We start from the raw sequence: 15,637 nt of genomic DNA on the forward strand, positions 1-15,637 counted from the left end.
AAGCATGTGGGGTTTTTTTTCTGTAAAAAGAAAGAAATCTTTCAAAAGAGAAAACGTCTGTTGGTTTGCTGAGTGCTACTTTACAAATGCAGGTATAAACAAAAAAAAAAAGGTGTTCTCTGTGTATGAAAGGACTCAATTTATGTTTCCAGATGAAAAAATACCAAGGCACACTGCTGTGTGTGCAGTACGACGACTCCTGCCAGCAGCTGGTATTGATGCCTTGTAGGAATTTAGTCTCTGTCTGTACTGTACGTATGGACGATAGCAACACGGCGGGTGACATAACTCGAACAGATAACTCATTAGCTGACGTTAGCATTCAATGACTTCCTGGTTAGCCTTAGCGTTTGATCACGTCCAATGTGTTTCACTCCCAGGCTTACATAAATGTGTCCAACAAGTGCTTCACTATTTTAGAATTGAACACCTTTACTATTGTATCCCGTTATTTTTTTTTCCACATAGGCCTATAAATAATAATAAATGAAACAAGTGACAAATGAATGAATGAATTCAATTCATTCTAATTCAAGACAAGATGATTCTGATTTCATGATCAGTATAACTGCCTACAACTGCTGTGTCTGCCAGCGTGGTGGTGGGAGGGGGGCCCCAGATCAACTTCTGCTTAGGGCCCACGAAAAGTTTGGGGCAGCACTGATTTTTGCAGGAAGCCTGTGAGTGCTTTGTGCTGTGGAAAACTAGAGTTGGGCTGAAGAACGATGCCAGTGGCAACCAGAATGGCTCTTATTACAGGAGATGTTGGGCCTGTCTATCAACACTTACATCGCCTCGCAGTCCTACGCTCTCACATACGTTAGGTGGCGACAGTGAAAGCATCTCAGTATGGCTGAAGAATCTGGACATCTGTTGTCAGCGTATAATTATCCAGCTGTAGTATATATGTGGAACCTAATGAAGAAGTCAGTCTAAATGTGAAAAAAAAAGACCTCTGGTATTTTTGAGTTGCTACTTGATCGCGAAGCCAAGTAGAAGTCGAACCTTTCCCTTTTCTTTTTCTGGTCTGAAAGTTCAAATCTTCTCTGAAAAGCACTCAGACTTCCACCAACTGTCACACAGATGACTAATGCTCTCCGGAGATTGGGCGGAAGAGCAAAGTCAAGTGAGAGATGCACTAAAACTGACTCATTTCTTTAGCTGTGGTTGTTTGTCTCCTCTGAAATGGCTGGAGGAATGTTCTTTGCTTTTGTTTTTCTCACTTTCTCTTCTTTGTATGGTCTCTCTGCATGGCACAGAAAAAAATTACAAAAAAAAAAACGAAATCAAAGTGAAGCGAGGGGAAGAGTCAGGACTGGAGATGACCTCAGTTTTAGCATTTCATAGAACTGTGGTCCAAGAAAAACACAGTGCAGGTTGGAATCAAGCCCCTCCACCTTTGACCCTCGCGCTTCATTTGATTGATCCACACCCGCCACGTCCTCGGGGTCCCAGGCGGTCCTCTTTCTCCACACTTCGTCTAGCAGTTGATTTTATGAGAGACTGCGGCGAGCGCCTGCCTCACCTTGACTCAGCTCAGATTGATTTCTCCGTGCTTTTCTTTCCCCCCTGCATTGTGTCTATCGATTATTTGTACTCCGCTGCAAGCGTGCAGGAGAAGATAAAGGTCGGGTTGAAATGCTAATCAGTTTATATAAATGTACATTCATTCTAGTGCTGGTTGTGGAGGACTGACTGCGTGACGATGCAGAGTGGGAGAAGAGATGGAGAAGTGAGGGGAGGAAATCAGAGACGAGAGGTAGAGAGGGAGGATGAGAGGAGGAGATAGCAGAAGAGGAGAGGAGGGGAAAGACAATAGAGGAGGAGGAGAGAGAGGATAAACGCAGCAAAGGAGAGGAAAGAAGAAGAGAAGAGAAGGGAAGAGAGAAAAGAAAAGAAGAGAAGAAGAGTAGCAAAAAAAGACAATAGAGGAGGAGGAGACAAGAGAAGACAATAGAAGAGAAGAGATAAAAGTAGAAATTAGAAAAAGAGGGATGAAAAAGACAGTAGTGGAGGAGAGAAGGAGAGGAGAGAAACCTAGGCGACAGAGGACGAGTGAGGAGAGAGGAAGAGGGGGAAAAGAAGAGAAGGAGAGGAGAGAAGAGAAGAAGAGAGGACAAAAAAGAAAGCAGACAAGAGAAGAGTGGAGTAGGAAAAAAGAGGGAAAGAAATGAAACGAAGAGTAGAAAAGAGAAGAAGAGAGAAAAGAGGGAACGAGAAGAGAAGAAGAGGAGAGAAGAGAATAGAAAAAAGGTGGAGAACTGAGGAGCAAGATGAGACAATAACAGAAGACAGACGAGAGGAGAGGAGAGGAGATGAAGAGAAGAGAAAGTGCAGAGAGGGAGCGCAGCGGCAGGCGGAGGAGAGGAAGCTCAATTAAAAGGATGATGATGATGCAAGCACATGTAAAGTCTCCGTGCGGACCGCGTGTGTGCGTGTGCCGGCACGCGCGGCTGCGTGTAAGTTCAACATTTTGAAATAATTTCAAAAAGCTGCAGACAGATTTCATGAAGAGATAGATTTCTGTCACCGCTAATCCCTCGCAGCAAAGTCACTCAGTTGGCAGGCACCTTGAGCGTTGGAGAGTTCACACACACACACACACACACACACACACACACACACACACACACAGGCAGAGAGAGGAAGACACACACCAAATCAAAAAATGCCCTTGTTCAAGGACTGCTTCACAAGCACGGTTGGCACAGCACGAGTCACACAAGCGGAAAAGAGATGTTGTCAGTTTCCCTTCTTTTTTCCCCCCCTACTTGATGTGCACTCAAACACATTACCTTCCTACAGAGGGTTCCTTTTTCATTTCACAACAATTACATCCTCTCTCCAGAGGCCGGTTATTAGACGAGAGGAACCCAAAGACTCAGAGGAGATTTTAAGTGTCACAAAGAAAAACGTGTAACAGGAATCAGTGGAATCCATTTTACCCTGGTGGACAACCCGTTATTAATTTATTCTACATTTAATGCAGGAGGATGGAATAGAAGCAGACAGTCTACTACTCCTAAAATAACTCATTACAAATGCTAACCATGTTACGTTTGCATGATTGCAGCATCGTTCATGGTCTCGTCTCTCAGTATATGTCTCAAACCCTTTAAATGAACGCCTGAGGTTAAATTTGGTTTCCCTACTTAAAATCCTTAATTTTGTTCGTCTTGTTTCTCAAAGGGTTTATTGAGTTTTTTAAAAAATAATAAAAAAAATAGTGTTGTAAAAAAGCACCCCAAAGTCACACTGGATTAAAAGTATTATATATATTGGTTTGCTTGATTACTGGATCCCATATATTAAGCATTTTTCTGATCATTACAATCAGCTTTTTATTTCTTTTTTTTTTTTTTTATCTGATTGCGTTTTGCTGTGATGCAGGGATCTGCAGAGTAACTAGTGACTAAAGTTGTCAAATAAATGTTGTTAAGTAAAAAGAACAATATTTGTCTCCAAAATGTATTAACAGAAAATGGAAGTACTCTAGTAAAATACAAGTACTTAAAATTGATACCTAAACTGTACTTAAGTAAATCCAAACTTGGTTACATTCCATCACTGACATCGATGACAAAATTTGTGTCCACGTACAGAAGCCACATTACAGAAGCCTGTAAAAATGACATTTTCCACAAACATCATCACAACCTTTCCATAACTTTAACCAACATTAAGACTGTTGATTATATTTTGTGACTGCTTGATGAAAATATCCTTTACAAAACTTTAAAATATGTGAACCCAGGATTCTGGTGTGACAGCGGTGAACATGGTTCATAAATAGAGGCATTAAGTAAATTGGGCTCGAGTCAAGAAAAATTATATTTCAGGACAGTTTCACAAACTGCTATGATACTATGTTGGGTTATATGGAAAAGTACGGTTTTGTATGCAGGCAGCAGGTCTTGTTGTGTTTACCCATTTTTCCCCTCTGTACAGACAGCCACGAGGCAAATACCATGAAACAGATGCCTACATTACCCACAATGCAACTCATCAGATTACATGCAGCTTCTTCTGGAGCCACAAAAAGACTTTACACCACTTTTTTCACATATGCAGTAGTCCTCCCCAAGACCTATAAACACACTTGAATTTGTACAAGGAGTTTTGAGTTGTGTTTATGAACCATTCACAACACCTCCATAAATATCTACATATATTAAAGACTGTTTTAGAAAAAATCTGTAATAAGCTGATATAGATAATTACATGATGCCTAACCCTAACCCTAACCCTCAGAACAGTCATATAAACACAAAACAATATAAGCATTAAAGTATTTCATGTCATTACAATACAAAGATAAACACAACTTATCTCAATAAGTTAGAACAAGAGCCTCAGAAGAAAGAAGACGGACTCACTTCCAACAATCAACAACCAAAGTAACCAGACCTGTTTGGCCCTCTGCTCCTCATATGACGAAGTGAGCCGACAGGAAAACTTGAAGATATTAGCAAGAGCTAAAAATAACATAAACTTACCAGTGAACACACGAGCCCAGGAGTTCATCACGAGGACAGGACTTCATTATGCTGTACATCACAGCCTCACACCATGTGACCATCGTGTGATGTTTGGATTCACATGAAAGGGCAAAATCAATGCAGCAGAAATACAAATGAATAAATAATAGATCTGTGGCTTTGCTTTTACATGAGTAAAAAAAAAAAAAAAGATTATTTATCCAGATAGACTGGCGACCTGTCCAGGGTGTCCCCTGCCTTCGCCTTAAGTCAGCTGGGATAGGCTCCAGCCCCCCCGCGACCCTGCAGAGGATTAAGCGGCGTACATATAATGTGTACAGATGATGGATGGATGGATGGATTATTTATCCAACTTCAAAGAGACCTAAAGGGAAATTAAAGAGTTAATATATTTCATAATTTGACAGTAAACATTGCGGAAATCCATATCAGCCTCCTACAGGGAACCAGCACCATATTGCAGACATACAGCTTCCACATATGGGCCGTTTCTAATCTGAGTCATTCAGAGCTAAACTCCAACAGCAGCACTCCATTTCAAAAGGGCCATTTATATGTTCAATTTACAGCATAATGTCCCTGTGAGTGGCCTGATGCAGGCGGCGTGCAGGTAACGGAGGGGACCCACCGGCAGGCTGCTGATAAACAATCAGACACATGGCTTCGCCCCGGCCGTGCTCGAGGGGCGATGGCTTTCTGATAAGCTGTATAAACGCCAGTGTCACCTGGAGTGCAGCTCTGCACTCCCTGCCTGTAAAATATTCATTACTTTTTTTTCTTCCGTCACTGTCTGCACTCGTCTTTGAAATGGATTTAGAGCACTTCTTCCTTTTAGACAGAGCGTGACTTTCTCCCTGCAAACTCCAGACAACGGCTTCAAGCTCTGCCGTCGATAGACAGAGTCGTTTGAAAGTCTTCCCTTTTTTTGTTGCTTAAAGCTACTTGGTGATTCAGCCTTTCACTACTTCTGGTGAAAAGCTGGAGCGTTTTTTTTTGTTTTTTTTTTTTTCTGCGGTGGCAGAATGACTCACAGTGGACTACCTTAATGTGATTAGTTGGCTTTGTTGCTGTGGATTAGTCCGTATTAGATGATGATTCTGTAGTTGGAGGGAGTACTTGCATGGATGATCACATTTGCACATAAAATTTGCAACACCTTATGCATGTTTAAAAATATTGGATTTTCCATTTCTCACTCAAGCACGAATGAAAAAGACCATTCACAACAATCCTGAGTTAAAGGGGTTCTGTGGAGCTTCTGTGTTGAGCTGGAAGCCGGTTGTCAGGTTATGTTCATCCTGATTTGCAAGAATAAATGTTAGCTCAGTGCATTCCTGCATAACCACAAACTAAACATTGAAACTTTATTTATGTTCAGATTTTGTCATAGGGCTGTACTTATGCTTTGCTTAGGCGATGGCACAAAAAACTATGGTTAGGGTTAGGGGGAGAAAAAAAAGAAATCATGGTTTTTACTTAAAATACCTGTTTTGGTCACCAGCGGGAGAATCTCTTGACTTCCCATGAAAAACACTTAAGATTTGGTCGCCAATAAAATGCCTGAAGATGGTCTGACTTCCTGTGAAAAGTAGCCGCTTGTGATTGGCACCAAAACGGATGCAGATGGTCCACGTTTCCCGTGAAAAAACACCTGGTTTTGGGTTCCACAAAGACATCTGGAGATAGTCTGTCTTCCTGAGACAAAAAAAGTGTTGGTCACCACTAACGCGGCTGTAGATGGTTTGACTTCCTGGGAAACAATGTGAAACTGTGGTTGCCATTGAAACATCTGGAGATGGTCTGACCTCCTAACTTAGAGTCACATCCTTAGGACTGTCATGGAAAACCCCAAACTGAGTCTTTCACAACGAAATCCACAGATCAGCAGCATTAAACAACTTAAACAAATCATCCACAGGTTTGTTTAGTCAACCGAGAGGGACTGAGAAGGTCTAATTTTTCACCTCACATTACTGTACACACACATATGTCCAGCAATAAAGTGATTATTAAATGAAATTCCCAAATTGTTACACACAGCCCCTTTAAATAAGTTCACATTCATAATGAAACAATGCTGTTGTCTTCTTCCTTTTCTGCGGTGCTCATGGTTTCGATAGTGGCCATTAGCAGAGTGATTGAGAGGTTTTTGTTCACTGAGGGATAGTTCGAATCCATCTTAATCACATCAAAGAGGCGCAGGATGTCGGGGATGCCCTCGCTGGCTTTCAACTTGAAAGCCGGCGAAGTCAATATGGCTGCCTCCACTCGTGCGTCTGCTTTTTTTTTTTTTTTTTAGTTTTGTTAAATCATCCCTCCCTCAGCTTTTATTCTCTTTGGCCCTTTTGATTTCTTGAAACAGGGCGAGGGCAGACGTGTCTACTCTCCAAGGTTTGTGGGAAAACAAGATTAACCAGCAGACTCGTTTTACTTTCTCTTATCTGAATCTTTTCAGGAGCTGCACATGAGAAGACACCACTTGTTTTCGTAGAATATTAGAAGATGGTGAAAAGAGTAATTGTGTCCAGTCATCCTCACAAAGCGGCGGTGAAAAAACCAAACCAATTCAAAGGTCAGCGCAGCTAAGACCACTTGAGGAATTCATCAGAAACAGGTGGTCTGAGCGTCCAGTGTGCGGTTTACAATCACTCGAGCTCTTTAAATCATGTCAAGTCAAGTGCTGTGCCCGGCGCTCAGGCACACAAAAAGCTACATCCAGGAAATGATGGAATTACAGACGCGACATTAAGAGGCTGTAACATCATAAAACTCTATTTCCTCTCTGTCTGCACCAGTCGATGTCTGATTATCATCACGGTCTACATCACTCACATGATTGATGCCGCTCCAGTCCTCTCCCACAACAATTTGGACAGATGTGGCCCTCATCCGCGAGAGTATTTCATAACGCTGCCACTCAAAACATTGCATTGTTCTCGTCTGTTTAATACTTTCTAAAGGGCTGCCCAAAATAAAGGGAGAGAAGTAGGCCAGTGCCGGACCCAGTTTGCTTCCAGCAGATATGACTGAAAAAATATGGGACGTAAGCTTTCTAAATCTAAATGCCTGCTGCCTGTCAACCATGAAAAACACTGGTTTCAGGGGAATTATTGCATTATGTGATCTTAACCATTACGGCACCCCAGGACGAGCTTTGTGGATCCATTAATTCGGGTACAGATCTTGAGGGAAAAAATGTCCTCAGAAGCACTTTGGCTCGAGAGTGAAAAGCAATAATAAACTTTTAGAAACTTGTAAAGGCGATCCGGTTTCCCCGTTTTGGAGTTTTCAAAATGTCAGAGTAACTTTCCCTCTAATCACACACAATAATTGGGAGTTTCACAAGTGATTTGTTCTGTGACCATTATGCTTAAATTAAAGCTCTGTAGTCCTGCTCACACTGGACTAGTGCTGCATTTCCAGGGGACCTCATGTTATTTATAAATCACCCTCTGACATTATGGTTTTGTGCAGAAGCTACGTCTGTTTTTTACTCAAATTTACTGACTAAATACTCATTCACAGCTCTTTTAGATTAAGTAACATCCTCTTTGTGGCTGTACAAACCTTATGTTGCTGCTAACCTTCTCTGTCATCACTTTTTAATGTTAGCATCAGCGCAGTTGTTGACTGCTGTTCAACGTATTATGAGGCATGACCAAATATCGTACCTGTTCAGTTGTCTGCTGACAGAGCCAGAGATGCTGACTCACACATGTCACACGCGTATTATGTGAAGTCTTCAGTATATCCGCTCATATATGGGAGGTAATTTGCAATGGCATCTTTATGTGATAAATTATGGATGGCGCCAGATACGCACGCAGAACACCCAGTACAAATCTGGCACCACCCACACACAGCCCTCCTTGACAATATATAATGCATGCACGTGAAGAAGAAGAACAAGAAGCGAGATCACGACTGAGACAGTCGACATGCACCTCCCACTGAGTCAGAGCACAACATGGAAGGTCACCAGAAAAGTCGGTGCTCGAGCCAAAACGCAGAGACATGGCAGAGGAAAGTGAATGTTTCATTAATTCTTGTCTTGCATGTTGATTTATTGCTTACTTTTTTGTAATAAACATGTAATATGGTTTTAGTTTGCAACTATTAGTCGCTGTCCACATCCAGACCAAGATGAGTCCAAAATAAACAAAACTCTGGCACTTCGAGATCTTATGTTCTTGTGGGTAAACGACGAACATGCAGATGATCGCTTCAGACTTAAATGCAGTTAATAAGCTGCTATTTTGTCATTAACTTAGTTTAGTTTGAAAGTTATGTACGCCGACCCTGCTTTGTAGCGTTTATGTCGTTTCCACATTACGACTGAAAAGCTCATGAACAGACCGAATATGGAAGAGCGATATTCCAACTTGTGAAATCAGACCATCTGAGGAGCAGGTGAAGGCAGTTAGGGTATTTCATATCCTTGTTTCAGTGAGCTGCTCACCACTATGTCCTGTCAGTAATGTCTAATGAACCTGCTTAAGAAAGGTAACTTGAAGAAACTGACAAGTGTAAGATGAGGAAATAGATTAAAAGCTCATATCCTTACGCTGTGTGTAGCTGGAGCCATTAGCCAGTTAGCTTTGTCAGCACGAGGACTGGAAACAAGGGTAAACAGCTAGCCTGCGTCTGTTGAAAGTAATTAAATCTGCCTAAAACTCACAAATCAATGTGTTAAAATCTTGCTTGTTGACTCTATTCATAAGCAGCATTGTGATTAGCCGTTTTCATGAGAGGAAGACAATCTGTGCGGTTCCACAGTAAAGTCCAATCATGACTCTGTGTGGCTATTCTTGGGCTTTTTCTTATTTTTCTCTGGATGGCTGAAGTTACAAACACCCACACCAACCTTTGGAATTGCATCTACTAAATAGAGGACATTACACCTACAACACACAGCGAGAGTGTGGGTGAAAAAATAAAGGTTTCTTATGCTCCAGCCTTGAATTGAGCACACAGCAGCAAAACATGTCAATAATGACCTTGGTGCACAGAACATCTGAATGTTTCGCACACAGACGTCAACAAGCGCTCAGTCTAACGCTCACAGCAAAAAGCAGACGAGCAGAGGGCGACGAGACATTTAATCACGACCAGAACCAGGTGCACAACACCAGCAGCTCAGGAAATAAGACCGGCTGATTTGTGTTTGAAAAGAGGCCTGGCAGTGTTTGTGTGCCAGAGAAGAAGAGGAGGAGGAGGAGGAGGACGAGGAGGAGCGTCCAACAGACACGTCTGATTAAGCAGTGTGTAAATGGACTTGCTGGCTGGACCAGATGAGGACCAGCAGATGGTTTTTCCACTCCGAGCGTTTGTGTGTGCCGCGCCGTGGCCCCCTCGAAAATCCTCCTCAACTTGCACCGCGGCCGTGGCCCCCTGTCCCGGCCCTGTTCTCCTCGCCTCCTAACACTATTAGCATGTAAATGACAGCTGAGCCCCCTCGCCTGTGGGTGCTGATAGGCTGCAGCAGACCTCCAGCCTCCACGGCGCATTAATATCAGTTTCTTCATTGTTGTGGGATTATGTGGGGGTGGGTGCTGCTTGTGGAGAGGTCAGGTTTGCTTGATTCTTGGTGTGAATATCAAAGGTTGTTGTGCAGTAGATATTCACACCACTTGTGATGGATAAAGGAGGCGACAGTGAAGGAGAAGCTGCTCCCTCAAGGTCAAGGTTTTCTGCGCTGCGACGCGAAGAGACACTGTGTACTGAACGGTTACGATGAAGAAAAACAAATAATACCACCTTTGAATGTCACCGGGAGACAAATAGTTGACAAAGAGCTTCTGTCCCTTTCTCTCAAACATTTTTTTTTCTTCCTTCAAGGTCATGTGAGAGCCAGTACAGTGAAACATTAAACTAAGTCCACAGAAAATTTTGAATGAAATAATCACTGTATACAAAAAAAAAACATGACCAAGGAAGCGTATGAACCCTTTCACCTCAATAAACTGCATATAGCCAGACAAGCGTGGAATAGTCACAGTCACGTACTTGCACAAATAGGCAGACAAATTGTCCATATGCAGAGACTTTATTTGGGCATTAGGTTTAAGCCAAAACATGATCTTTTCCTTACCGTAACCAAGAGGTTTTTATGCCTAAACCTAACCAGATCAATGAAACCATGGTTTGCAGAAATGTACATTGCACATAGTTATTCTGGTGATTGGGGTTGCTGCTTTACACAATTTAACTGAAGAAATATGATATAAACAGGGTACACTGTCAGGTGTGTTTACCATAGTGACCTGTCAGTCTGGATAAAACTGCATATCTGTGGTACTTTGTACATTTAACTAGAAGTGAACACATTTTTGGATGTTGTTCCTGTTTGCTTTAGAATGTTTACCCTTTCGCAGAGTGTTTTTCGTTCATAAAATGTTAAATGTAAAATTTTTGGCACCTAAATGTCTTGTTCAGCTTTGGGTTGTAAAAGGAACGAATAAATATCGAGGTTAACAGGAATGATCGATGCACATTGCTAACCTAGCTTTAGCTGCTCTGCCCACTCGTACAATTATGTTCACCTCTGGCTCCAAAAAAACACCAAAGGCAACGGCCAATTTGCCAAACTTGAGTCTTTAAATAGGCAGTCAACAAATCAGCTTCTGTTTAGATGGTAAGCTCAGACCCGATGATCTTACGTGAAGGATCATTTTTACCCAAACCATTATCTTTCTCAAGTTCTAACCAAGTGTTATTGTCCCTAAACCTCACTAGATCTTCACCACAGTCCTTTTTTATAAAAAATTTCACAATCATGCGGTTATTTATAATTGGCCATGGGTGAAGTCACAGCGTCTACATCGACTCCTTTAACAGTCCACTGTGTGTTCCTCCACCTTTGACGCCGCTGGTTCTTCTTCTTCCCGCTCTGTTTCCTGGATGCTTCTCAATGTTCCCTCCACATTTTTTTTGCATCCAGCACATTGAGCCTTTTGAGTGCAATTACAATAAATGCGATTAATTGCTGACTGCTGGCTGGCATTGTTAGCCAAAGGCTGCAATGCTCTCTTAACCTAAAATAACAGGCACAGGCCTGCTGAGGCACATCCAAATGCAAATAAGAGGCGCGCAGAAAAAAAACTTCATGAATATCACATCCTGCACCAACCTGACCCCATCCGAGACGAACACTCACAAAAAGTATGTAAAGCTGGAGCGTCGTGAGGTTGTATTAGCTGAGCTACTCTCTATATAACAGCCAGAATTCGTTTTTAAATCTCATCTCACATATTGATTCATCTTCCTTTGATCACCCTCCTCTTTTACTTTGCTGCAGGAGTCCAGTTGATGCGCCCTGACCGTGTCCACCCGGTTGCCTGCCTGCAATACTGAGGCTTGAACAAGGTAGATGATGAGCCAATCTTTAATTTCCCTGATTTTACACAGAGCTAAATGTTGAAAGTCCCTGTATTTTCTGCAATGTTTGGTTTTGGTTTTTAAACTCAAACCCAAACATGTTGTGTATTTGTATCCTGGTCAGAGTGTAAAAGTAGGTATTGATGTGGAGTCGCTTTTTTAAATGATGTTCGCAACTTTCAAGGTAGTTTCTTTAGCCTTGTGTGCACACAGATATGAAAACACCTCTTCCATGCAATAACCACACAGAGCTGTGAAGGTAAACCAAGGGTCACTGGGTTTATATTGCTGCTGGTTACAGTAGCTCAGAAGTTTTGCCTCTGTCCTTCACTGCTCTGGGCTTTCTGTGGCTGCACTAAATTATTTAACGGACAGCAGTCATCTCTGAGGAGACCCAGCAGACTCTCCTCCACGTCCCACGAGTGCAGGCAGAGGCAGACGGGTAGCTGGGGCACCGCTACCGGAAATAACATGGCAGAGGAATTTGGCTGCCTGGCTGGTATCTGGTTCAGAGAATCCTGCTGCAAACGCAGCCGAGCAGCATCAAGGTTTCCAAGCAGATGTGCTGATGCCAGGCAGAAACAAACGCCTCTTCTCTCAGATGGTGCAGGATCACAGCAAAGAGCGTTTCAGGGTGGTGGGCGCAGCCAGGTCCTAAAACAAAAGAGACTCTGTCCTCATCTCGACCTCTGCTGCCTTCTGGCTCGCTGCCAGCGCTCAGACTCCCCCGCACAGAGACGCCTCTCCTCTGTGGAAAGTGACAGTCCATCTTTCCTCATCCTTAGGCATGACCAATCAACCCTGAGCAGAGTGATGGATGTTCGCCGAGTCCTCTCACTCCAGCTCCCAGCGCCTCGCCAGCTCAATCTTTGGTTATTCACCTATAACCAGCCTTGTTTGTTCCCCCTGCGCTCACCTGAGGAAATACCTCAGCACATAAAGTTGGACTTTAAATTGTTAAAGACTCGCCCACACACACACAAGCAGGCGCACAGCAGGAGTTGCGCTCCTGCAGGCTGATCAATAGATTCAGAGAATTTCAAACAACTTCTAGTTCCAGTGCAAAAGGTCTAGAGAGGAAGCTCTTGACTATACTTTTTCTCTTTGCCCACAGCCAAAACCCTCCAGGGCAAAAAAAAAAAAAGCATGATGCTCTGTATTTATCATCACGTCTGACTATCAAAGCTAAAAAAAAACTTCAGCTGTGCCTGCGACGAAGGCGGACGTGCACGCAGATCGCTTGAATTAATATGGTGTAATTAGATTTAAATGCAAAATGACGGGACGCATAGCTTTACTCACAGCACACACACACACATAGGCACGAGGTGTTGGCAGCGTGTCCTTTCGAACTGACAAAACGCCCAGTCAGGAGCTGTCTGGTGACCGTCTGGGGCCTGCTGTCATCCTTCTCACTCCAGATAATCATCACCCATCATCTCCCTCTTGGTTTGCATCCATCTTGTCCAACCGTCCGTCTGTAATTCCACCTCGCTCAGCGTCCTCCGCTGCATTAATACATGTTGGAAGGCTGCTCCAAAGCAATACTGTTAAATCAGCAGATATTGACTCAGAATTGCCTCCGGCCTATAAAATGACACAATAAGTGAGGGACGGAAACCTGTCAGACGAGGAAAAAAAACCCCACCTCCCTCCTGTTCTTATGTCTCTTTAATTAGTCTCCTTTAATTAAAACCACTGTATTATGTAAATTCTTGAATTAAGGCTGGGAGATTTGCTCCAAGTGATGTGTTCTTACGCTTGCAAATCTCATCACATCTCCCGGGGACGGCAGCGAGGCTATTGTTTCTTCGGAGATGTCAGACTCATTTTGTTTTGTGGACGGCATCGCGCTCGTTGTGGAGAACAGACTCATGGGACCATTGTTAGCGGCTGTCTCATTTTGTCTCTGAAATCATTAAAGGCAGGCTCGAGCTGCAAATGCGCTAGTAAATAAAAAACAGCCAGGACTGGGATGCCTTACAGAAATGTTGAATGTGTAAAAGCTGGAACTCTCCGCGCGAAGGAGGAACAGGAGCTGAATACATCAGATTTCATATATTAAGTTTCTGAGAGGCTAAACTACAAATGACACAGAACTATATTTAGCATACGACCGGCCTGTCCTCATCAGAAAAACGACATTAAAGAAGCCAACCAAACTGTGAAAGCAGCTTATTACCACCCAGATTTAAGGTTATTTGTCGTAAGGTGACGATCTCCAGCAGAAGTCTGCTGTCACAATCACTGCATCAGTACCATGGCAACTGCCAACAGCTTGGCTTAAGTAAAGAGGAAAAAACAAACATATGAAGCCCAATTTGACCCAGAAACCCTGATCTCAGCGCTAGATAAAGGCAGAGTAAAACACAATTTTATTACTAAGCAGGCAGGTTTTGTTACTTACTGTGCAGTGTCAAGAACACCAGTTTGAACTGTCTTAAGTCCCAGTGGAAAAAGGGTAAACACATATCAGCAAGGGACCAGACTGTGACACAACACCGGCGCTCTCCATCAAGGGAATGCTCCATCAGCCTCGTTAGCAGTGTCGAGTTTTCACACTTCTTCCAGTTGTTACAGCATTACAAAGGGACAGAAAAAAAACAGGGACAACAATACCTCCTCCCTGTCTTGGTGAAGCGATTGGCAAACTTGTTTCCTTTTTGCCCTAATCCGACATTGGATTTTGCAGGAAAACTCACGCCTTGTGGCAGACCAGATAGCATAGTTAAAGCGAGGTTTATAGGGAACCAATCTATGCTGATGGTGACATTTTTCTACAGCCATGTGAGCTATCAGCAGCTGCTACAGCAGAAGTAGAAGCAAAAAAGTTGTCCATCAGCACTTTAAGTGACGTATGTAACATGTTCAAACTCTCTTTTTTCAACCCACACCGCAAGTTTTTTTCTAAACCTAACCAACAAGCAACAGGAAGACAAAGGTCCATATCTGCTTCAATGGGCATTTGGTTTTGGGGATGATGATACAGACCATTGTGAGTGGATATCGGCCTAGTCAGTCATTAGGTATTAGGACAAAATCAACACTGACAAAGATGAAAACAGAAAGCTGAGATGTAAATGTAAATTGATACATTTTTTGACATGCTAATAAGAGATTTACACATCAAACTGAGATCAAAGTTGAAGCTGAATCGAAAGGTACCAAACATTTGATAAAGCTCCTTGTAGTTTTCCAGCTTCAGCCATTTCTGTATGGCACTGTATTTAGTTGTTAAAGTTTACTCATTTTATGATTTTTCTGAGAAGTCCTTGTAGAAATACAGGCTCCTAGGATGCCTGGTAACTAAAGACTACAAAAAAAGAATGTTAATATAATTTGTACTGTAGTCCTCAGTAATTGGACTTGATTATATTTTATTGTGCTAGTACCATAAGTGCTCTACAGGAAATGATTAAACTGCCCTGTGGACAGGAGAAAATAAGAACCAATGTCTAAAACCTTGATCTAAAACCAGATCAGAGTGCTCCACAATGTGTCCTGAAACACAATGCCCTTCCCGTTTAATCAAAAAAAATGAGCAGAAGACTCAGAGAGAGACGTTTCAGCCTCTCAGTGGGACTTCTGCTGTTATTGTCAATAGTTCTGCTGCATGGTGAAATTCGATGCAAGCTTTTCCCCAGTTTATTCCCACACTCCATTACCCAATTTAATTTCCCATTGTCTTTAGCTGGATGTCTCTTTGATTTATGCTCCATCCTTCTCCACCATGGATCATTACAGATGTTGCAATAAACTTC

The sequence above is a fragment of the Acanthopagrus latus genome, chromosome 9, assembly GCF_904848185.1.
Source record: "Acanthopagrus latus isolate v.2019 chromosome 9, fAcaLat1.1, whole genome shotgun sequence".
Classification (NCBI taxonomy): Eukaryota; Metazoa; Chordata; class Actinopteri; order Spariformes; family Sparidae; genus Acanthopagrus; species Acanthopagrus latus.